The sequence below is a fragment of the Ambystoma mexicanum genome, chromosome 3q (genome assembly GCF_040938575.1).
Source record: "Ambystoma mexicanum isolate Mex_15411 chromosome 3q, UKY_AmexF1_1, whole genome shotgun sequence".
Classification (NCBI taxonomy): Eukaryota; Metazoa; Chordata; class Amphibia; order Caudata; family Ambystomatidae; genus Ambystoma; species Ambystoma mexicanum.
In genome coordinates this window covers 591,637,287-591,662,618 of record NC_090926.1, presented here as the reverse complement: position 1 = coordinate 591,662,618, position 25,332 = coordinate 591,637,287, and the positions used below count along the sequence as shown (strand labels likewise).

The window sequence follows — 25,332 nt, the reverse complement described above, 5'->3', positions numbered from 1 at the left end:
ACAGCTGCAGTAAAGGCACTCATGGGTACCGATTTTACCAAAATGGGCTGTCTTTTTTGCCATTTTTGCACCCCTTGCCCCTTGTTGCTCTTTCCCCTGCCCTCCAGTCCTGGAAATTCCTTTGTGCAATTTCTATCTTCGGCGGGGGACCTCGGTCAAGCCCGCCCAGGCTCCACAGTGTATACGAAGGCAGGAAGCGATGCATGAGACCAAAACTCTGTATCCCTTTGTCTTCCAGCCTGCTTGCGAGGCTAGCTGCCCCGAAGACTGCCAAACACCCCTCCCAGCACCCCCCTAAATACCACCTCCCCAGGTGTGAATGGTGCCGGTCTGTTCGATTGGCTGGGTTCCTGCATAAAAGTCAGATCCTGGAAGCTGAAGAGACAACTGGAACCTAAAATGAAGAGTAAAATGAAGAACTTGCAGCTGAAACGATTTCCAGCAACCAGAGAGCCTGCTGTGTAACCAGAGCCTGCTGTAACCCTTCCTTCAAATCAAAATGGGGACTCGGAAAACTACGACCGAGCCTGCTGAGACCCACTAAACTCAAGATCTGCATTTTGAGCCATCCCATGCCATACTGCAACCTTGCAGGGCTGCAAAACCCCAACACCCTGGGACCTCGAACCATTGTGTGGGGCACGGTCTTCCGAATATCGCAGAAACTTCATGTGCATCCTGCTGGGTCTTGCAAACAACGAGATTCTGAAGAGCGATATTCTGTCTTCTGTGCTCCTTAAAAAGGTGCCAAATCCACAGACGCATCCAGCCGCGAAGAACAACTTGCCTAGAGCCTTCCCCGTGATCCTTGCTGCAAAAGTCCTTCCAGTATCCTGTCTTCTGTCTTAAGGAATTCAACAACCAATATTTTTGGCTATAGATCCTGAAGTTCTGCTGCAAAATCTTCTATGCCGAGGTACTGTGCTGGTTTGGGTATGCGAGTACCTTAATTCCCTTGTGATTCCTGTGTCGTTTTGGGGTGTTTTCTGTGATTTGGAGTCCCCCTCACCCAGTACGCCCAGACCACTGCTGGAATCCTAGGATATCTTCTGTGCAGTCCCAGGACACTCAACTAACTCTAAAAGTAAAGTACTTACTTGCTCTGTCTTCCTTAGGAGCTCCGACTTGTGCTACTCAAGAACCGATCCGGACCTGCCTGTTGGACACTAGACCCTAGTGACCACCCTTCTGCCACAGAGAACACCCGCGCTCAAAGAATAAGGGAAAGACTTCCAAGAATTGGGCCATTTGTCTAGAGAAGAGGATAAGTGTTTAAAAGTGACTTACTTGCAAAAGAAGTCAGTTGGTAACTGAGTGAACAGTTAACAAAAGTTATTACTCATCTTAGAAATGTTCTGCCATTCTGAAAAGTATATGCAACATACTTCTTTCCTTAGAAATTGTTTTGCCATTCTAATAAAAAGTAGATGCAAGGTTATTTTACTCACCTGTAAATTGAATGGCCCTCTTTCCCAAAAGTAATGCGGTTGGCTTCACCAACTATTCCTTTCAGAGAATAGGTGTATACGTATCCAACTGGGTCTTGCTTCCCCTGACCTGCCGTTATAGCCTGTCCAGAATAAGTCTGCATTAGGTTTTACCAACCTAAATTAACCATGAGTCAATCATAAAGTAGAACACTGGGTTTTGCTTTCCATGGTCTGTTTCAGACAAACAGTCTAAGGTTTATACCTGCCTTTAAATTGCTTAGAGCTCGTTTATTAAGTATATACGTTTTACTTAACTTGAGGTAGCGGTTTGCTATCCTAAAGTAAGTCACAAGAGCTATTGCTTATCTCAAGCTGGGGTTTACTGATCTCAAAAGCACCTCTAATAGAGTATTACATCTTTCGGCTTTACTCATCTAATATAACTGAGGGCTATCACAAAAGTTATAGGTTTTTATTGTACCTAGAATATTTGTAATTCAGGTATATTTTCCAAACAAAAGTATATTGTCCAGTTTACCAAGTTATTTCTTGCTGAGTGTCAGGCTACAACTGCTAGGGTCTACTACCCTTTTATTACTGACAAAAAGTAAGCTATGGTTTTACCTCCCTAGAAATACTGTTAGGTGTTCTACATAAGGTCTGCGCTTTGATCTTTGTATTTAAAGCATAGTGTTATAATTTTATAATGTGTTTATATGCTTTATGGTAGTACTCCCCCACAAATCTTGTCTGCTTGTATATAAAAACAAACCCTTTATTTTACGATAGTGTCAGTAGTTCTCTGGACCATATGTTTAATACAAATCTTTGTACTGATTCTACAGCCCTCTCTCCCTTCCAAGATAAGCCTGGCTGCTCGGTCTTCATTACCGTATACTCAGGTGGTACAGCCTTATACTAAGAGTGGTGTCTTGTACTGCTTCAGCTGAATTGTTTACTAGGACTTCAGAAAAACATTCCCAACACTAGGATGTTCAAAGGATATGCAGAGGACGTGGTGGGAAAACAAAGACCAGTACGCTCCCAAAGGCAAAAGGCCGACGACTGGAGTCCTTTGCCCGGTGTTGTGGAGCAGGACAGGGTCTTGACTGGAGCCTGGCAGACAGTGGCGCGACCCTGAGGAGGTGACCGAACGGTCAAATAACAGCGCCCACACCATCGATGAAGAGACCCAGAAGGTTTGCAAAGCGAGAGCAGAGGTAAACAGAAATCCGCAAAGCCAGGCGAAAAGATGCAATCGCCCAGGAAGAACCAGCCCCGTGCCAACAAAAGTAACTGTCACGTAGTAGGGACCGTTAGGGGCATGGAGGTGCAGGAGACAAACCGCACATGGATAAAGATGCTACAAGTTACTTACCTGTAACTGCTGTTCTCCAGCATGGGTCTGGCATGGATTCACATGCTCATTAATATTAAAAAATACACCTAGTTATCTAAATCAGCAAATACCCATTTGTGATGACACACCGGCACTACCTACACAGCCTAAGGTGACTTCAAAAGCTAGGGTGCGATTGGCATTAATGTATTACTGTTGCATTTAGAATATTCTTGTGAGAAGTGTAAAAGAGGAGAGAGTTCAGAATAAAACGAGTATTCACACAGTTATTCTTAAGTAGCCAAGTACTTTCAACTTGCAAAGTTAATTAACCCTTTCCTGGAAGGAAGGCAAAACACATAAGCAGAAGAGAGAAGAGTCATTCAGGGAGCCAGGTCAGCCAATGTTAAGTTAGCAAAAGTCAAGGTGAACTGAAGCTCTTGCAGGCAAGTAAAAAGTATTTCCTAATGTTTAAAAAGTCTTTGTAGAATAGAAGTAATCAAAGTAGGGCCAGAAGTTGATTAGGCTTGTGACGTAAAGAAGCTGCAAGCAACTGTACACATGCAACCAAGCAAGTCTCCAACGAGGACAGGTGGCTACACAACAAGAGGCAAGTTCTTAGACTTTACAGTACGTTTAGGTTGAAGAAAAAGTGCAGCGGATGACTTATGTTCCTGTGCAGCTCTGCAGTTTTCGCTGTTCATGGGATTCAGTCGTGGGGACAAGAGGGAGGACTTCTGGGGATTCCTGCACTGCAATGGGACTGTCACCGCTCAAAAACGGCAAACTTCAAACAAGTGGCTGTTCGGTGTTTCAGCTCCTTGCACAAATAGCAACACTGCAGTTCCTGGCTGTCTAGGTGGGCTTTCCTTGCATCTGGGGCCCCACACTCTGTTGAGGGGGCTCAGGCTAGGTCAGTCCTGCTTCCTGGGAGTCTGGAGGTTCTTCCTGGAGCTCTTGGCAAGCTTAAAAGAAACGGACACAAACTGGTGTTCCTCTCCCTGGCTATCCAGTTCCAGCAGCGACGGCAGTGGAAACTCGACCAGCTTTGAGAGGATGTCCAGGTGGCTTACTTTGGAGTGGATTGGTCCCATCATCCTTCTGTGTCGATACACATTTTGAGTTTAAGCACTGCAGCAGGGCTTCACCGGGCAAACCAAAGGTCCAGGAGTTGCAGCAGGCATATTTTCCAAGTTCTTCTTCAGATTCCATCGTCCAGTGGTCGACTGCCTTCCAAGGCAAAAAGCCACACCTTTTATGCAGCTTGCTTCCATTAATTCCAGCCTAGCTGTCAGTCACCCAGCAGGGTGGCTATCCTTTCCGGACAGCCAGCCGCCCAATCACCTAAGAGTGGATAACTGTCTCCAAGGAGACTAAGCACAGGGAGTTCGGGCCCCTCCCTTGCTTCCTTCCCCCGCCAGACACCCTGGAGCCAGAGGCGGGCGTCGCTCGTGAATCCCGCCAAAGGCAAAATGAACAAGGGGACCAAACCTGGTTTGGTGCGGAGAGTAAATCTCAAGAAGAACCTTTCCACAAAAATGCTGAAAAATAAGACCAGGGCCATTTTGACAAAAATGGCACCCATGGGTGCTTTACCGTGGCTGCGAATGCAGCCCACGGTAAAATCCCATAATTGTAGTAAAAAGTAAACCACTGCCACTAGCCATTCATTGAGGAAAGGGTAACAAAAATGCTACATGAGAAGCTAGACCAAGGGGATACTAACTAACCCCTCCAGCACCCTATTGTAAGATAGTGTGTGCTGGGTCTAGAAAGTTACAAACCCAAGTAAAGCCAATTTCACTTCACTGCTCTGGGTAGCAGTAGTTTATCACAGAGAAGGTATTTAAACCTTTGGGGAACCTTAAAGACTTCCCTGTGTCACTGCACTGAAGGTGCTGTGTGACACAGTAAAAGATGATGCCTATGGAGTTTCAGACTCCACAGCCAAAAAGAAACCCAGTGTACCAAATCACATTTAAAATACATGAGAGAGTTGGAAAAAGGGTCTTACTCTCTCCAGGTTAAAAAAATAAATAACATCCAGCAAAGTTGCTGGGGGTCTTTAAGGTAGATGGAATTAGCACATTTCTGAGAATTCTCCCTAACACCTCTCATGGAAGGAAGGCAAAACACAAACAAGAAAGAAGTCATTCAGGGAGCCAGGCCAGCCAATGTTAAGGGATTAGTTCTTACCTGTAACTCAATTTCTCCAGCGTTGGTATCTTTCAAGAATTCACATGCTATGAATATTGCCCGTCAGGCTGGGAACCCTCAGTAACTTTAACCTAGCGCTTTCCTATGGAAAATGTTGACACCTTAGTGTCCTATCGACGTCTTTTTGAGTGCTTTGGGCTACACCAATAGCCCCCACGGCTTCCCTTCAGATTTTAACCACCAAAGTAGAGGAAACCCGAACCAAGGTTTGCCTGCAGGCGCATGTGAATAGATTACATAGCAGAATGAAAAAACAACTACAGCTGCATGACAGGCAAACCAACCCCATAGCCATGAACACAAACAATAACATACAACATGCATGAGAACAAAACCAGCAAGTGAGTAAAAAACCCCAAAAGCTGTGGGGCCCACCTTATTGAAACAGGCATTGGAGGACTGCTGTCCCACCTGCACATCTTCAATATGTTGCTGCCCCAGTCTGTTAAAGCTATGTGGCACATCCCAAGAAACCACCTGGCAAATGTCAGCAGTATTCCAGCCCATAGCGCCGCCGACGCCGTGAAACCTGTAAAATGGGCCTTAGGAGTGCCCCTCAAAGGCTTGCCAGCCTTCCCGTGACAAAATGAAACTGTATATGAGAACCAACTGGAAAGTCCTTGCTTGGAAATAAGACTGCCCCTTGTTGGAGGGACCAAAAGCCACTAACAGCTGTTTTCGACTTGTTGAAGCCCAGAGTACGGTCCAGATAAAACTTAAACACCCTCTTGACTTCCTGTAAATGCAGGGCTCTTCCGCCGGCTTGATCGCCTTAGCGAAGAATGAGGGCAAGGCAATTGTAGCGTGTTTATGAAACGCTGACAGCACTTTCGGTATAAAGTGCGGATTAGTAGACAGGAGAACCTTGTCTCATGAATCGCAGATATGGCAGATCAATATCCAGCGCCTGAAGCGCCGATATCCTTCGGGCAGATGTGATTGCAACCAGAAATGCGACTTTCCACAAGAGGAACTTAAAGGACGCCGTTGACATGGGCTCAAACAGCGGCTTCATGAGAGCAGAGAGAACCACATTGAGAATCCATACCGGAGCAAACCTTTTCTCTGGGGGAAACATCCGAAAAAGTCCTTTTAGAAAATGCTTAACCATTCGGTCACTAACCAGAGTAGCATGGCGCCGTCTTGTGAACCAGAAATGGCTGCAAAATGCACTTTGATCGATGACAATACCAGGCTCCCCTGCGCCAGCTGCAGCAGGTAAGGGAACATCTGGGATGGAGAAACTTACAACGGCTGCATGTCCGGTTGCTCCTCAAACCAGGCACAGAACATCACCCATTTTCTACAGTAAGAGATATTGGTGGAAGGTGCCCTTGCCGCCTCCAGGATCCAACGACACTCCTGCGAGATACCTAGATGACCGAACTCTGAGTGGTCAGGAGCCACGCTGCCAGGCTGAGAGATGCTGTATCGTGATGCCACACTCTTCAGTCGTCCTGCGAAAGCATATCCTGGTCGGCTGCAAGACGAATTGGCTCTTCCACCCCGAGATGAATGAGATCTGAGAACCATGTCTGCCTGGGCCAGAACGGGGCAATCAAGATCACTTTGCACCAACTGGATTGTTCTCCGAATCAGAGGAAACTGGGGAAACTCATACAGGAATAGGCCCGTCCAAGGGAACGAGAATGCATTTCCCTTGGATTCCGGATGAGCCACTCTGCCGGAAAACGGGCACTGCTTGTTCTCTCGCGTGGCAAACTAGTCGAGGGGGGGGGGGGGAGGAGGGGAATCCCCATTTCTGGCAGATCCTCGTCACCTGTTCTTCCTTCAGCTTCCACTCGGGCAACCGACCCACGTCTCTGCTGACAGTCTGCCTGCACATTCTGAACCCCTGGCAAATGGTAAGCAGCAATGTGAATCCTGTGAGCAATGGCCCAATGCCAGACCTGAGCCTCCCTGGAAAGGAACCAGGAATGCATGCCACCCTGCTTCCTCAAATAGAACATTGTGGTGGTATTGCGCGAACCACTGCACCTTGAATGAGAGGTAGAAAGGATTTCAGGGCCCAGTGCACCGCTCTCAACTCCAACACGTTGATGCACAACAATGTTTTCCTCCAGAGACCATATGCCCTGGACTTGCGAATGGTCTAGGTGCGCCTCTGAACCCACCTAGGAAACGGTTATCACTATCATGAACTGAAAGTCTGGCTCCAGAAGGGGCATGCCTTGTTAGGCAGAATTGCATTCAGTAGTCTCTGGGACCACCACATACAACTAGGACTACAGGTGTAAGCAAAAACCAACCTTTGGTCTATATCTGTACTACACAGTTTGTGGTAGCGAGCTGAGCAGCCAGGCTCATCTCAAGAGGGAATTTGAGCAGTAAAAGTTAAACAAAGGTCTTAAAATCACAGTGGTTCAAGCAGACACTTACACTAAAGGTTTCATGGTAAAAGACTTATTAATTTATTACACAATCATTTAGAAAACATTCACTAGAAGGAGGCAACTTAATATACACACACACACACTTCAATACCAAACCAATAAGTTTCTGAACAAATTAGGCTCCCCTGAAATAAGAGCAAAATGGCATTTCAGTTACTTTCAATGGGGGTAAAAAATGCACAAGATTGCAGAATAGATCACCATTACTCTCTTAGGCAGGGCAAACAGTTTTAGTTCACTAGAGGACTCGATTCACTTCAATAGGCCTAGGCCAAAGTCAATGTGCTAGTGTCTTGGATAGAAAAGAGCAGTTCGTGTAGTAAACGGTAAAGTCTTTGCGAAAGTTCTCAGAAGTAGTTTGTACGAAAAAGAATCATATGTTGGGTCACAAGCTGATTAGGCCTGCAAGTTGGGAAAGTTCCACAAACTTTCACCACAAGAGGCAAGTTCTCTCAATCGGGTTGGCTCAGTACCTTAATATGAAGAACAAGATGCAGCAGAAAACATTGGTTCCTGGCAGTTCCTGCAGATCTCACTGTTCCTGAGCCTCAGGCGTGGGGACAAGAGGGAGAACATCGAGGGACTCCTGCACTGCACGGGATCATCAGAAAACACTGACAAAATGGAGTCACTTCAGTTCCAGTAGCTGTAATTCAAGCACACAAGCTGGTGTCCCTCTCCCTGGTTAATCCTAACCATCTTCGAGAATGGTATCCAGGTGGCTTCCGAGTTGATTGGTCCCACCACTCAAAAGGTAGTCGTCGTCTCTGTCTAGATGAACTTGGCAATTCGGACCTGCAGCAGGGCTTCACCAGACAAACCAACGGTCCAGGAGTTGCAGCAGATGTGCACTTCCAGCTCGTCTTCAATTCTTTCGTTCCAGTGGTCGACTATTTAAAAGGAGTGCCTCGTGGACTGGAAAGCAGTTTTCTCCCTTTCATTCCAGCCTAGCTGCCACTCATCCAGCAGGGTGGCTGTCCTTGCCGGACAGTCAGCCAGCCAATCACGCCAGAGTGCATTTGGGTCTCCTAGGAGACAATGCACAGGGAGTTTCAGGCACCTCCCTCACTTACTGCCCACCCCAGACACTCAGACGCTAGAGGCGGTCTTCAGTCCTGAAGCCCGCCAAAGACATAGAAACAAAGGGACCAAACCTAGCTTGGCACGCAGAAACAAACACTAGAAGGACTTTTCCAAAATGAAATGGCGAAAAAAGAAGAGACCTGTTTAAACAAAGGGACTTAAGGTGCCATCTTGAAAAACATGGCTCCCGCGATTTTTAGCTACCGCTGTTTGCGGTGCGGAAAAAACATGGTAGTTCGTTGTAAAACCACTGCCACCAGCCATTTCGATGGAAAGGGTAGCATTTGAGTGCTACATGGGTTTCTAGACACATGGGATACTGGGTAGCCCCTCCAGCACTCGATAGGATGATAGTGTGTGCTGGGTCTAGGAATTTAAAGAGACTAGTAAAGTCAATTTAACCTCACATTCTCTGGAAAACAGTTTATCCCAGAGAAGGTATGGTATTTAAACCTTTGGGAAATCTACACAGAAAACCCTGTGTCACTGCACTAAGGGTGCTGTGTAACACACATGAAAAGATGCCTATGGAGTTATCTTAAAATACCATTATCAAAGAACACAAAAGTAAAATACACATCAAAATACATGAAATGGGGGGAAAAAAGGCTCACACTCTTTCCAGGTAAACAAATCAAGTGCTAAAAAAATCCAGCAAAGTTGCTGGGGAATCTCTAAGGTGAAGGGAATTAGCACATTTATGAGAAAACTCCCTAAAATGCCCCGTACCAGATTTTCCGAGGAAGCCCACCATCGCAGGGCCTCCACCAACACGGGAGATGACCACTTTGTCCGACCATTACCCCAGACTCTGCGACCACCGGTAGGTGAGAAATTCCTGCATCCGTCGCATGAACAGGCGGCAATTTTGGATGAGCGGAATGCAGGACGCCATGGAGCCGAGAAAGCGACATGGAACTCCGGGCCGAGACCACTGTTACCTGGCGTCTAGAGAGATGCGTATGTGCTAGAGCCGTGTGAAGTGATTCACAGATGTGGAAACAGCAACTAGGGGTGGATGTGAGACAGGGGCATATGTCCCCATTTGCAAAGAAATGTGCAGGCATGGGGGGAAAACACTGGTGCTCCGGAGTACAAAAAGACTCAAGACACTCTGCTTCCCCACCTCAGGAAGACGTGCTTAAGAGTTAATTAGATCAGGTCAGTTTTATGGCCGGGCAGCCTTTGGTAAATAGGTTACCTCCTATTTTCCAGACTACGGTTTTTAGATTTGTATATACTTACGTGCTTTTGTGTATGAATTAGCAGCACTTTAGAAGCGCCACACTCTAATCAAATCCATCTTGTATGTTCCCTCCTCTAGGGAGACCCAGTCATGGCCAAAGATGAAGGCTTACTGACCAATCTGCCGAAACGTCATGGGACAAAACGTCTCAGGTGTATGAACACTCCCCACTTAGAACTACCTTTAGTTGATTCACATCGAGACGTTGACTAGGTCACCCCACAGCCTGGCTTCATTGACCATGTAATGGCACTTTGAGAAAGACATCAATACAAGCCTTAGATACACTTGCTTGCCATTGTATTACTTGTCAAATTGAAAATAATAATGATCAATTGAAAGTGGCCACACTTCTATATGTGATTGTATGTTTTTGTTACTACACCAGTTTTGAACACTTACGCACTGAAGATGTTTTGTATACAATTGAAAAAGACAAAAATAAAATCAAAAATATAGATGCTTTGAATGAACATTGCACTGCTTCACAAAGCTGTGCGAGATTAGTTTTATTGCTCCTCTATTTTTCCAAATGTCTTAATGGACTTTCTTGTAAAAATTAAAAGCACAATAAAGTAAGGACCATTTACAATAACATGTTTGTAAATACCGAAATGTATGTGGCAGGACGCCACCCTTTGTTTCAAGCTGGAACCCGTATAGCCAGGGAGAGGAACACCAGATTGTGTGCGTTGCTTTTAAGCTGGCCTAGAGCTCCAGGAAGATACTCCGGACTCCCAGGAAGCAGGACTGACTGAGCCCAAGTCCCCTCAACAGAGTGCGGGACCCCAGAAGTAAGGAAAGTCCATCTCAACAGCCAGGAACCGCAGTGTGGCTATTTGCGGTAGACGCAAGGAGCTGAAACACAAAGTAAAGTTTGCCAGTTGCGAGTTTTGATCGTCCCAGTGCAGGAGTCCCCCAAAGTCTTTCCTCTTGTCCCCACGACTGAGGCCCAGGAACAGTGAGCAGAGCTGCACAGGAACAAGAGTCATCTGCTGCATCCTTTCTTCATTTTAAAGGGACTGTACAAAGTCTGAGTGAACTTACCTCTAACTGTAGAGTTGCTTGCATCTTCTACTACTCACAAGTCTGATTAGACTGTGGCTCTACAATTTGATTCTTCTTTTCTTCAAAGACTTCTACAACATTGTGCAAAGACTTTCTTTTTACCTACAAAGTAGTACTTCAGCTCACAGACGTTTGCCTATTGGCTTTGGCTTAGCCTCTTCCATTGAATGGCTCTTGTTGGGGGATCTGAAACTATTGCCTGCTTAAGAATATTTGTAATCTCTGGTTTGTTCGAAATAATATTTCCTTTGACTTTTTACTATATGATTCTAAATGCAACAGTGATATATTAATGTCCCCAGCACCCTGGCAGTTTTAGTCACCTGAGGGTGTAGGTAGCGTCTGTGGGCCATCCCAAAAGTGCATCTGATTTAGAGATATTAAGAGTGTGTATTTCATAAAGTGTATTTCATTGTTACTGTTATATTGCTCCCTTCTGAAGAAGGCTTACTCTGACTGAAATGAATAATTGTTTAAAGAAACCCTGAGTTTAAGAGTTTATTTGAATACTTGGAACTGCAAATCTCTAACTCCACTACAGCTCACATTGACCCCCTCTTAGGAGAAGCCTGGCTGCTCAACACTCTACCAAAACTGTGTAGTACAAGCTTATACCAATGGTTGTGTTTCCTATACCTGTAGTCCTAGTGGTGTGTAGTGTATCCAGAGGTTACTGTATACAAACTTTGCTTAACACCCTCCTTAAGAAAACAAGTTCCTTAATGCTGCCTGCCAGAATGCCGCTTCGGACATGTAGCCGGCATCCCAACAGTAGTGCTTGCAAAGAGCAGAGGGGGTGGCATCAGTGGCCAACCTGCTAATGATCTGCCACGGTACGTGTCTCTGGCAGATGATCGTAAGTGGACTTGGCTCTGAATGTGTGGGCTCCTCCTTCAGGAGGCCACCATCCACCTTACTATGGAGGCCCTGGAAGCCCGATATCCTGGCCCTGCCCCTCCGAGGATGATTACCAAAGCCTCAGACTTGCGGAAGCTCTAAGTACTGTCCAGATAGAACTTTGGCGCTCGTCTAGCATGAGCACAGTGCAGAACAGTCCGAGCACCTTAGGGTCAGCGATGAAAATAGGGAGTACCATCTCCTCATTTAGATGGAACACAGATTACCCCAGGTACGTATGCCGGATGCGTTCCGAGGACCACTCTGTCCTGTGAAAGGTAGTGTATGGCTAGGGTGCCATCTGAGCTTGGATTTTGCTGACACAGCGTGCAGACGTAAGGCCCACCAAGAGGGCTGTCTTAATGGAGCCTAGCAAGCGGATGTCTGCAGACACAATTGGCCCAAAGGGTTTATGCGCCAAGGCACCCACCATTATGTTGAGGTCCCACACGAGGTGTGGCTTCTTGATGGGAGAGTAGATTCTGGAGAGGCCTGTCAAATGTCTTAACCACCGGATTGGGGGAGGAGAAAAAAACATCCTCCTCGGAGTTCCGGTAGGCTCTGGTTGCCGCCATATAGGCTTTGACGGCGAGCCAGATGGCGACCCAGTCGAGCCAGTCGATGAGGGCTGCCTGCTCCCGACAGAACCATTTCCAGGGAACCTGTGGCTGTCCAAGGTAGCTTCCCATCCCGCTAGGGAGTGTAGGGATGGTAATCTGCAGAGCAGACTGACTAAGGGGCCTGCCTATCCGTAAATTGCTGTCCATGCTCCACCAGACTAGGTTGTGACCGAGAGGAGGTGGAATACTGACCGGCTCCACCTGGGAAACCTTCTCCCGATTCCAGAAGGCTGTGTAGTGTAACTGCAATTTAGGCGTTGGTACCACCATGCCGAGGTCACTGTTCTGCTGAGAAAATGCCCCCGGGGCCACTGATGTCTAAGAACTGGTCCACTGAGGGGAGCTTGTATTCCAGATGAGGCCCAGGAACGTTAGAGTGCCTGGGCTCCATCTGTGATGTCTTGAGATTGATGGGAAATCCCAACTCGTTTAGTGGGAGCATAAGGGCAGAGGCAGTGTGGAGGATAGTCTTCGGATACCTTGACCTGATGAGTCAGTCTAGGTATGGATTGGCGTGGGGACCCTGAGCCCCAAGTGGGGCTGCCACGCGATCATCCATCCTGTACAGACCCTGGGGGCCGGATTAAGGCCAAAGGGTAGAAACTTGCATAGGAAATGGAAGCCCATGATCCTGACCTACGAAAAGACTGATGGGGCTGCCGATCGGTACGTGAAGGTAAGCATCCTTCAGATCCAGCGAGCACATGCAGTCTCCCGTGCACCATTTCTCTGCAATACGCACTGGGGTAACCATTGTATGGCAAAGAACTGTGAATATGTGACCAGACCCAGCGGGGAGGCCGGACCTTCCTCCACTGCCTGCCCCTCTACGTGCAAGCAAATTTCCGCCCACAGAGTTATTGTCCAAATCTATGGTAGGAGAGGAGAGGCAGAGGAGGGATCAGTAGGCAGAAGCCAGAGCACACTGCACGGAGGACTACGTTCGCCCGCATGGGCGCATTGACTATATGCCCTAGGGGTGGCTTTAGTGAGGATGGATAAAGATTCAGCGGTCTGGGGGCTGTTCCTCCTTACCAAGTTCCTAATCTGTAGTGGAACGGAACAGGTCACGCTAACCCCCCCTCCCCCCCAGGGTAATTCCAGTATGCGTTCCTTGGTGTCCGGTTTGAATTGGTCGCCCGTAACCCGGTAGTGCTTCTCATGAGAGTAGCAGTGCAAACAGCATGCAACTATTTTGGGCCGCCACAGCCCTGCCTTGAAGGCCGAAGTGTGGCTGAGAGAGTACCAACAGCAAGGGGGGGGCTCTCCCGCTGCCTCATCTTGGCGTCAGAGCGCCTGTTGGTAGGCTGCACCGAATGGGGTTCAGCTGTGACATGCTGACTAAAACCGGCTGGTGAGAAGGAGGCCGTGGGCCTGCCAAGACCGTTGGAGGCGCAGGAGCCGGTGTTGTGGGTACTTGCATGGGCAGCTGGAGCTGCACAGGATCCGGAGGCGCTGGAACCAAGGGAGGAGTGGCCATCGGTGCTAGCGACAGAACCGGAGGGAGTATGTGCCTGAGGGTGATGGTTTTTTAAGAAAACCAGTCTTCACAGGCCAGTGGAGTGCTACGAGGCGCAGGGCCCCGAGGGTGCTGCGGCCTGAACCCACTTTGAATTACTGTCTGAGGAGAATCAGCCCTGCGACGATGAAGGGTATGCCATGGGCCACATACTTAGTAAAGATTAGTCCCACCTGGAAACCTGTTCCCCTACCTGTTCCCCAAAGGGGGATGGTGTCGGACGAGCCGACATTTTATCTGGCCTGGCAGCCATTTTGTCGGGCTGCGGGCCTGTGTCGTGGTGCTTACCGCGTTGGGCCCCGCCTCTTCCAAGACACCTGGCGGTCAAGGTTGAGGCCTACCCTGCACCTCAGGACGGGGCCTGGTAGGCAGATTGTCACTGGTAGTGCTGCGTACAGGCGCCCCCTCATACGTCTGTCTGGGACTGGGGGATAGCCCTCCGGGACTTAGCCCGGTAAAAGAACCTTGCGGCCCCTCCGCTCAGTCACCAGTAGGATCTTGCGACGCCTCAGCTTTGCGGCCCGTAGCAGTAGTAGCAGCCTCTGTACCTGCTTGTGCCTCCTGGACGGAGACAACTTTGCGGGTGTGTGGTGCATACAGACACCTCCCCTCCCATTAGACAACTGTCCGGTACTGAGGTGTAGACCCAGCAATTGAACCTCTCAGCTCCCCAGCATAATCACCTGTAGGATCTTGTGACACCTCGGCCTGATGGCTTGGAGCTGAAGCACGCAGCCTTATCTGCCCTGGTACCAGGATATGAAAGGTCCCTCCCGCTTCTACACTTCCTAGAGGAAGGAGCTGCTTTTGTGGTGCATACAGTTGCCTCCTCGGATCTCTGTCCGGTACTGGGGCGAAACCCCTCAGGTGTGGACCCGGTAATAGAGCCTTGTGACCCCTTATCGCAGTCACTAGTAGGATCTAGTGACCCCCCTCGGCCTGGCGGCCTATAGCTGTAGTAGCCTCGGTATCTGCACTGGAACAAGAACCCGAGGTGTCATTCCCACTATGTGCGGATGAAAACAGTGCCCCTACCTTGGGGCTGGACTTTACCTGACAAATTCCTTTGAGTCCATGGGCTTCCGAAGAGCCCCGTCCACAGGGCTAACCTGATCTTCAGAGTGTGTTTTAAGTGCATTGCACGCGGTACAGACTCCCAGCCGTGGTCAGGGCAGCGGAGTTACCGAGCGTGATAAGACGTAGGGAACAGCCCCTTTCAGGATGAGCACCTGCTGATGTCTAACTGTGCTGCGGAGGAGCATGGCACCAGAGGACAGAGGTGTCTGATTAAAGACAAGAAGATAAAAAGAAGACATATCCAGGGAAGAGTGCAGGAAATTACAAGGCCCGAGGCCTAACCCAGGAGAGCTGGTGTAAGCGGTCCGATACCATCAACGCGGAAGAGGACTGAGAAGTAGCGCTGGTGGGTGGTGTCAGGGGAGCCATGCTCCCAGGGCCGCGTCCGGGGAAAGTTTTTTCTGGTGAAAAAGGTTCTGTCTCCCGTCCCTAGCGAGGGACGCCCATACAGTATGGAGTAAAGGGGACGGGACGGAGGAATAAAACAGTTACAGGTAAGCAACTTGTTTCTCCCCCAGCATTGGGTCTGACATGGATTCACATTCTCGTGTGTAAAGAATACACAGCGGTACATACATACACAACAGGAGGTGGCAAGGCTCAACAGAAGCAATTCCTCTTTCCTCCTCACCAGGCTCACTGTTAGGCAAGATTGTGTACATTTCCCTTTGGGTGCACTACAGCAACCTTGACCTGCTAGCAATAGGAACCCAACCTTTGGTAAAAGGCTGTACCTACACAGGTTGGTAGCGTGGCTGAGCAGCCAGGCTCCTCTCAAGAGGGGTCAATGTGAGCAGTAGGGTTGTATCAGTTTCACAGTAACAATTATTCAAATAAACACTTCTACTCAAGGATTCTTGATGAAACAATTATTAATTTAACAATCAGTTATATAAGCCTTCAGATGGGAGCAAAATATTTAACAATTATAATACACTTCAAAACACTCAGTTTCGCTAAATCAGATGATACCCATTGGGGATGGCACACAGACACTTCCTACACCATCAGGTGACAATTAACTAGGACATTGCAGACATTGATCACTGGTACATTTAGAGCACTGCTGAGTTTGGTGCAAAGGTTAGATACGGGAATAAAACAAAGGTTAAGTAATTCATGTACTGGCAAGTACTTGTGAGGGGCAAAGCTGTAAGCAACTCTGCAAGGGCAACCAAAACAGGTCTCAACTGAGAGCAAGCAAGGCTACACAACAAGCGGTACGTTCTCTTAGACTTTACAGTACCTTTGGTGAGAAGAAATGGTTCCAGCTGTCTTCTGTTGCTGCTCAGCGCTGCAGATCCTGTTCGTGGGGACAAGAGGAAGGACGTCTGGGGACTCCTACATTGCAATGGGAAGGTCAGCAGCAGCAATGGGCAAACTTCAATTCAGTGGCACTTTGGTGTTTCAGCTGCTCGCATCTGACAGCAAACAGCAACACTGCGGTTCTCGGATACCACATCAGACTTTCCTCGCATCTTGGGTCCAGCACTATGTTGAGATGGCTCAGGCTTGGTCAGTCCTGCTTCAGGGACTGAGGATCTTCCTGGCGCTTGGGTCGGACTTAAAAGCAATTCACTCGATTTGGTGTTCCTCACCCTGGCACTTCCGTTCTAGCAGCAGAAGTACAGCCAGCTGCGAGAGGATGTCCAAAATAGTTAACTTTGGAGTTGATTGGTGCCACCAACTCAAGGAGAGAAGTCATCCTTGGAGGGCTTCTCTAGTCTAAACAAATTTGGAGCTTAAGCACAGCAGCAGGGCTTCACCGGGCAAACCAACAGTCCAGGAGTTGCAGCAGGCGTCTCTTGCAAGTACTTCTTCAAATTCCTTCGTCCAGTCATCGACTCTGCCTTCCAAGCCAAAAAGCCTTGCCTTTTATGCAGGTTTCTCATTCATTCCAGCCTCGCTGTCAATCGCACAGCAGAGTGGCTGTCCTTGCCAGACAGCCAGCTGGCCAATCACCTTTGGATGCATTCCAGTAACCAAGGGGTTTAGGAACAGGGAGTTTCGGGCACCTCCCTCACTTCCTGCCCCAGCCAGATATACTGGAGCCAGAGGCAGGCTTCACTCGTGAATCCCGCCAAAGACAAAACAAGCAAAGGGACCAAACCTGGTTAGGTGCGCAGAGTAAATCTCAAGGACCTTTCTGACAAGAAATGGCAAAACAAAAAAGAAGACGGGGCCATTTTGACACATGGGTGCCTTACTGCAGTTGCGAACGCAGCCCGAGGTAAAAACATACAATGGTAGTAAAAAGTAAACCACTGCCACCAGCCAGTAAGTTTAGAAAGTATAACAAAAATGCTACATAAGAGACTAGACAAAGGGGATACTAAGTAACCACTCCAGCACCCTATGGTAAGAGTGTGTGCTGGGTCTAGAAAGTTACAAAATGTAAGTAAAGTCAACTAACGGAACAGTCCTTTAATGAACTCTTTCACTAGACGGTGCGACCAAAGAGAAGACCTTCCCGGATACCTGGTGTAGGAGATAGCCGCTAAATGCACCTTGATGGAGGCGTGCGCCAGCCCTGACTTAGCGAACGACAACAAGTACCGAAGGACCTGGAGGGCAGTGACCCTCAGAGGGCTAATCTTCTGCGACCGGCACCAACTCGCAAAAGGCTTCCATTTGTGTCCATAGCACTTCAGCATTGAAGACGCCCTAGCCTCGACTAGGACATCCCTGCAGTCCGCAAGCAGCTTTTAACCACCGAACTCTAGTGCTGCAGGAGACAAGCCTTTAGGTTCAGCAATCCTGGGTCATGGTACAGGATTGCACTTCCGTCCCTGGCGAGAAGTTCCCTGGCGACCACTGGCAGCTTGACTGGAGGGGACACAGACATGCTGAGAAGGTCCGGGCACCAGATTTGCTTTGGTCATCCTGCACCGACACAGTCTGAGTTGACTGATGACTTAATAAAAGCGGCAACAGGAGGGAAGGCGTACAGGAACAGGTCTTCCCAAGGGAAGGAGTCCCCATACTCCCCGGCTGGGGAAACCTGCTGGCAAACCTCTGGCAGTTGGTGTTCGTCGCAAACAGATCGATCTGGGGACTGCCCCCACTTGAGGAAGAGGATATCTACTTGATCCTGCCCAAGCTCCCACTAGTGGCTAGAAAGCAGCTCCCTGCTGAGGGAGTTGGCAACAGTGTTTTTCATTCCCGTCAGGTGATAAGGAAGAAGGAACATCCCCTGGGCGATGGCCCGTGCCACAACTGTGCCTCTATGGAGAGAGCCGGGGATCTAGTGCCCCCCCCACCGCTTCAGGATCTAAAACATCTTGGTGGTATTGTCCGTGAAGACCCTCACTACTTTACACTTGAGGGACGGAAGAAATTACTTGAGGGCCGAAAATACAGCCCGTAGTTTCAGTACATTGATGTGTAGCGCCTTCACTTCGGGCAGCCACAGGCCTCTGGCGTCTGGCGTGGAGACGTCTTGTGTGTGCTCCCCACCCTTCCAGGGAAGTGTCTGTCGTGACCGTCTCCTGGTATAGGGGGCTCTGGAAGTCTGTGCCCCCGGTGATGTTGGGGTGCATGTCCCCCCACCCCACCTTATCGCTCGACGAAACTCATTGAGCATGATCCTGTCTTTGAAACAACCGGACACTTGGATCCAACGGGCGTCCAGGAACTCTTGTGAGTGGTTGCATGCGCAATCTGCAGAGCCGGAACAGGAAGATGCAGGACATCATGCCAAGCAGCTACTTGACGGTCCTCACTGTGGCGATCTCTAGTGCTAACAGCTGTTGCACTTTGCCCAAAATGGCCACTATTCTCTCGCCCGACAGAGCTGCTAGACAGGACACGTGTTGAGCCTGGACCACAGGAACAGTTCTGCGATGGAGTCTAGCAGAATTTTGCATAGTTCACTGAGAACCCCAGATCCGCCAGCAGCCGGACAGTCTTTCCAGTGTGATGGACAGCGATGTCCTCCGACTTGGCCCTGAGGAGCCAATCGTCGAGCTAAGGGTGGACATCAATTCCATGTAGACGTAGATGGGCCACCACCGTAGCCAGGCACTTTGTAAAGACTGGGCGCCGACTTCAGTCTGAAAGGGGAGAGCCTTGAACTGCTAGTGCTTCCCTTGTACGCCGAAGTGCAGGAACTTGCAAGGTCCTCCAGATCCAACAACAAAGTCTATATTCCGCCAGTTGGCCGAGCACGTGCTGCAACGTGACCATCCTTAATTTCTGGGACCTGATTAACTGGCCGAGTCGTCGCAGGTCAAGAATGGGCCTCTAAGCCCACGGTCTTCTTTCTTATCAGAAAGTACCTTGAGTAAACTCCGGAGCCCCGGAGTTGCTGCGGAACCAGCTCTACTGCCCCTTTTCTCAACATGACCAAAACTTCCAGCAGCAGCTGAGGGAGGTGCTGTTCCTGCCGGGGCCACAGGTGGTATGCGTGGACACCTTCCCTGAAACTCCAAAGTGTGTCCGTGGGCAAGAGCGTCCAGCACCCATCGATCAGTGGAGAGGTTTTCCCATGCGATGACGAAGTTCACCAACCGATCTCCCACGACGTGCAAGCGTGGGGGCCAGACATCCTGGCCGTTTCAGTCCTGCTTGGAGGCTGCCGTGCCGCCCTGGGAGGCTGGACGCCGGTGGCCACCCCCAAAACCCTTGGAACGACCCCTGTATGCTTCCTGGGCGGTGAAATGGGAGGGTTGGCAGTAAGAGGACGACCCACCACTGAAACTCTTCGAAGAACTGCTAGACTTCATTCCTGAGGGAGGAAAGGACAGATGGTGCTGTTGGGGCCTGGGCTGTGTCGGTTTTGATGGCCTGAAGAGACTAGTCGACTGCCTTGCCGAAAAGGTAATCTCTGTAAAACGGCATGTCCAAGGCCCTCGTTTGGACCTCTTGCTGAAATTGGTGGCCTTCAACCAGCCACGATGACGGATGCAAACCCAGTTTCCTATCTGGCAGAACATTGAGTCTGCAATGTCCAGGGCCACGGTGATGGCGTGGTCTGACCCCACTTGGCCTTCTTGAACAATCTCAATTGCTTCTACCCGCTAGTCCTTGGGGAGGAAAATCAAGGATCAGAGCCCTCTTGTACCATAGCTCCTGGTTGTATCTGGCCAGGATCGCTAAGGCGTTGGCCACCTTGACCATCGGCGCCGAGTAAATGACTATCCATCCCATGGCGTCCAATTTCTTCACCTCACTGTCTGGGGGAACAGTAGTTGACAATGGGTTAGACTAATACTACCATGCCGCAGCCGAGACCACAGAGTTGGGCGATGGTTGCGAGCACAGAAATTTGGGTGCAGACTCCGGCACTCAATATTTTTTTCTCTAGCCGGTCCCTATTCACCGGGGCCGAGGAGGGGTTCTTCAGAAGTATCAGCCCCCGTTAAGGAGAATTTGCAGAAATGTGCCAATTCCTTTCTTCATCAGAGACCCCCCAGCTCTTTTGCTGCTCTTTATGACTTCTTTTCTAGCCTGGAGAGAGTGAGCCCTATTTCCCCACTCATGTATTTTTCTTTGATTTGAACCCAGTTTCTCTTTTGGTTTTGGAGTCTGACAAACTCCATCGGCATCATCTTTTTTATTGTGCTACAGTGTCGCAGGAGAAATCCAAAGGATTTCTCTAAGGTTTAAATACCTTCTCTTTGATAAACTACTGTTTCCAAGAGTAGTTAAATGAAATGGACTACTTAATTTTCAATTTGTATACCCAGTACACACTATCTTACAATAGGGTGCTGGAAAAGGTATCCCCCTGGTCTATCTTCTCATGTAACATTTTAATGTTACCCCTTCTACAATTAAAGCTGGTGGCAGTGGTTTACTTTTTCCTACCTGTGCATTTTTTCTGAAGGCTGCATTTGCAGCTGTAGCATTGCACCCATGGGTGCCCATTTTGTAAAAATGGGCCTAGTTGGAAAGATCCTTGAGATTTACTCTGCGCGCCAAACCAGGTTTGGCCACTTTGTTCATTTGGTCTTTGGCGGGATTCAATGGTGATACCCGCCTCGGGCTCCAGCGTGTCTAGTAGGGCAGGAAGCGAGGGAGGTGCCCAAAACTCCCTGTGGTTAGCCTCCTTGGTTTCAGGAATGCACCCAAAAGGTGATTGGCTGCCTGTCCTTGGAGGGCAGAAACCCTGCTGTGCGAGTAACAGCTAGGCTGCAAATTAATGGTAACGACGTGCATAAAAGGCGAGGTCTTTTGAAAGGAAGGCAGAGTCTACCAATGGACGAAGGAACCGAAGAAAGAAACTGGATGAGAAGCTTGCTGCACCTCCTGGACCGTTGCTTTGCCCGGTGATGCCCTGCTGCAGTGCTGAAGTTCCAATTTCGACCAGAGCAGCCCTGAAAGGACAACTTCAGCTCTTGGGTTGATGGGACCAATCAGCCCCAAGACAAACTCGACTGGAACCCCTCTCTCTGCTGGCTGTACTTCTTCGCTGTAGCAGGAACCGAGTGCCAGGGGACAGGAACACCCGAATCGAGTGCATCGCCTTTAAGCCAAACCCCAAGCTACAGGAAGATCTTCAAGACTCCCTCGAAGCAAGAATAACCCAGCCTGAGCCACCTCAACAGAGGGACGTGGTGGTGCTATTTGCGAGTAGATGAAACCGCAAAGTGCCGCTGAACTGAATTGGCCCTGTTAGCACATTTCCCTCAACCTTCGAGACCACCAGCAACTTTACTGTAGTTTGAGGACTCCATGTATTTTTTACCTGGAGAGACACTTTTTTCCCCATTCCCTCATGTATTTTAATGTGATTTTGATCTCTGTCATACGCCACAACCAAAAGAAACAAACTCCATAGGCATTATCTTTTACATTGTGTCACACAGCACCTTCAGTATAGTGGCACAGGGAAGTCTCAGATTTCCCAAAGGCACTGCACCCTCCCCACCCCCTCCTATTCTCAATCTGTGCTTGCTGACCCCCTTTAACTCCCCCACCCTCCTCTTCCTTTCTTCTCCCCTGATGTCGCTAGACAAGTACGATCTATGAAAGCCTCATCAAAACAGGTTCACCCCTGTTCCTTTAAAACCATCAACGACCACATTGACGCCATCGTTCCGGCCCTTGCTGACTTTTGCAACCACTGCTTTGCTTCAGGATCTTTCCCCTCCCGTCTGAAGCACTCCCTTGTGCATCCTCTCCTCAAGAAAACCACAGTTGATCCTTCCTGTCTGGCTAACTATCGCCCAATTTCCATTACTCCCTTTCTGGTCAAACTCCTGGAAAAGCTGGCCATCTCTCAGCTTAACCTTCATTCTGATTCTGTTGGCGGTCTCCGTGACCACCAGTCTGGCTTCAGAGCAGCCAGAAGCACAGAAACTGCTCCCCTGAACATCCGTCAAGATATGCTCTCCAACCTTGACTAACATTCCCTCTGTCCTCGTCTTACTCGAGCTCTCTTTGACACCGTCAACCATACCATCCTGCTCAACTGTCTCCGTGATAAGGAACAAGTTACTTACCTGTAACTGTTGTTCTCCAGCATGGGTCTGGCATGGATTCACATGCTCATGAATATTCCCAGTCAGGCTGGGAATCCTCGGTAAAGAAAAATAAAATCAGTTTCACTTCTGAACTGGCTTTCTCCTAACAACCAATCACATGTGTGTGGGTAATACTGCCCCCAGCCAATGACTGCCCTCTACCTAAGCCCCACCTCTGGCAGCCATCTTCAGATTTGGTAGCACGTAAAGTGGCAGTAGGACAAAGAAGAGCCGCAGAGGGGTAGGCGGGAGGGTTTGCATGTGAATCCATGCCACTCACATGCTGGAGAACAGTTACAGGTAAGTAACTGGTTCCTTCTCCAATATGGGGTCTGGCATGGATTCACATGCGCATGAAAAAATACATAGCAGTACACACATGCAAAACCACAGGAGGTGGCAAGGCTCAACATTAAGCATTTCTTACGTCCTCACCGGGCTCACATTCAAGCGAACAGGTTGCGCAGCACTGCTTGGCCGAATCTGGAATCCTCCCTGGAATCCCGGTCGACGCAGTAGAATCTCGTGAAGGTGTGCGTAGACCTACAAGTAGCAGCCCTGCAGATGTCCAGCATGGGCACACCAGACAGGAACGCCATAGTTGCAGCGATTGCTCTGGTCGAATGAGCTCTGACGGCCAGGCAACGGTCGGCTTGTCAACCGGTGACAATGGGTGATGCAGCAGAGAGCCACCAGGAAATGGAAGCCTTGGAGAGGGCCTTCCCTGGGTTCACAGGACCAAAGTTCACGAAAGGTTGTGACGTCTTCCGAAACCTCTTAGTGCGGTCCACGTAGAACTTCAGCGCTCTAGCCATATCCCGCAAGTGCAAAGTCCTCTCAGCCAGCGGTGAAGGCTTACAAGCGAGGGCCTGGATCTCTCCCACTCGTGCAGATGATGGCCACAAGCAACGCCGTTTTCCATGACAAATATTTCAGTGGCTCAAAGCATAGGCTCGAACGGAGGACCCATGAGCCTAGTCGGCACCACAGTGAGCTCCCACGCCGGGGCAGGAGCCTTCACCGGCGGGAACTAACTGAAGTCCTTTGATGAACTCCTTGACCAGGCGGTGTGACCATAAATACAACGGTCCCGGCGTTCTGGTGTAGCCGGAGATAGCCGCCAGAAGAACCATGATGGGCAGTGATCGCAAATACAACAGCACCTGCGGAGCTGTAATCCGCAGAGGGTTGATCTTCTGTGCCCGGTACCAGACGGCGAAACTCTTCCACTGATGGCGTAGCATTTCAGTGCAGACGAAGTCCTGGCCTTGGCAAGCTCCTCCTTGCAGTCTGCTGGGAGATCGTATCCTCCAAACTCTAGCACTGCAGGAGCCAGCCTGCAAGTTCAGCGACCCTGGGTTGTGGGACAGGACCACGCCACCTTCTCTGGTGAGAAGATCTGCGGAAGTCGGAAGCTTGGCTGGAGGGGACGCTGACAAGTCCAGACGGTCTGGGTACCATATCTGTCTTTGCCACGCTGGGGCGACGAGGATCATCCTGCACCGGGACCGTCTTGAGTTGATTGACTAGCCGAAGAAGCAACGGAGGGAATGCACACAAACAGGCCATCCAAGGAGAATAAGAATGCGCCCCCCCCCACATGCTGCTGGGGAAAATTGCTGGCAAACCTCTGGCACTTGGTGTTTGACGCCATCGCAAACAGATCGATCTGGGGATTGCACCATCGACTGAACAGAAGATCCACTTGGTCCTGCCGAAGCTCCCACTCGTGGCAAGATTGCAGCTCCCTGCTGAGGGAGTCAGTGATTGTGTTATTCACTCCTGCCAGATGCAACGGGACAAGGAACATCCCCCGGGCAACAACCCAGTGCTATAGGTCCTGTGCCTCTCTGGAGAGCGCTGGGGATCTGGTGCCCCCCTGCTTCCAGATGAAGAACATAGTGGCGGTGTTGTCTGTGAAGACCCCTATCACCTTGCCCTTGAGGGACGTAAGGAAAGACTGGAGGGCCCAAAACACTGCCCGCAGCTCCAGTACATTAATATGCAACGACTTTGCCTCCGGTAGCCACAGGCCTCTTGCGTGGAGATCTCCGGTGTGCGCGCCCCCTCCTTCCAGGGAGGCATCCGCCGTGACAGTCTCCTGATGAGGTGGGGACTGTAGGTCCGCGCCCGTCGACAGATGTGCACGACTCCCCACCGCCATCGCTCGACGGAAATCCTCGTCGAGAGATCTTGTCCTCGAAGCTTCCTGATAATGCATTACTTATCGTAAAAGCATTTCTGATGGTTGTATCTGCTTAGATTCACATGCTGTGCATAGGTCCGACATCCAGTGGTCACTGCAGAGTATTGCATTTTGTTTTTCATAGTCGAAAAGTGACGTCGACAAGGCGTGTCTGAAATACTATCCCTATAGTGACGTGCGTTGTACCCACAATCCCTCACGCGTCGAGGTCCCTCTGTATTTTTCTGCCCTGAGGGAGCCTTCTAGACGTGAGTGAGTACAGAAAAGAGATATAAAAAGGAAGCCTACGTTCCTTCCATCCGAGCGGGGAGGAAGGTGGGCGCATGTGAATCTAAGCAGATACAACCATCAGAAATGCTTTTACGGTAAGTAATGCATTATCTTCTGATGTTTGTTAATCTGCTTAGAATAACATGCTGTGCATAGACTAGCGAGCAGTACCCGGAGTTGGCGGTGGGTTATGAGAAGGAACAGTAGAGAAAAGAAGTCTTAATACTGCCTGTTCCACCTGGAAGTCAGATCTCGAGTGTGCATCTAGACAGTATTGTTTTGTAAACGTGTGCACAGAACTCCAGGTAGCCGCTTTGCAGATGGACTGAAGGGGAACCTTTGCAATGAATGCTATGGACGCCCCCGTGCCTCGAGTAGAGTGTGCTCTTGGCTTAAAGGGCAGTTCTCTCTTAGCAAGAGTATAGCAGAGTGTGATGCATTGAACAATCCATCTAGAAATAGTGGACTTTGAAACTGCAT

At 49.4% G+C, this 25,332-nt stretch overlaps 1 protein-coding gene across 9 annotated transcripts in view; it reads right to left on the bottom strand.

Annotated features, from left to right (window-relative positions):
- EP300 (E1A binding protein p300) overlaps positions 1–25,332 on the bottom strand; it is a 744,806-nt gene that overhangs the window by 179,897 nt on the left and 539,577 nt on the right. The window lies entirely within an intron of this gene.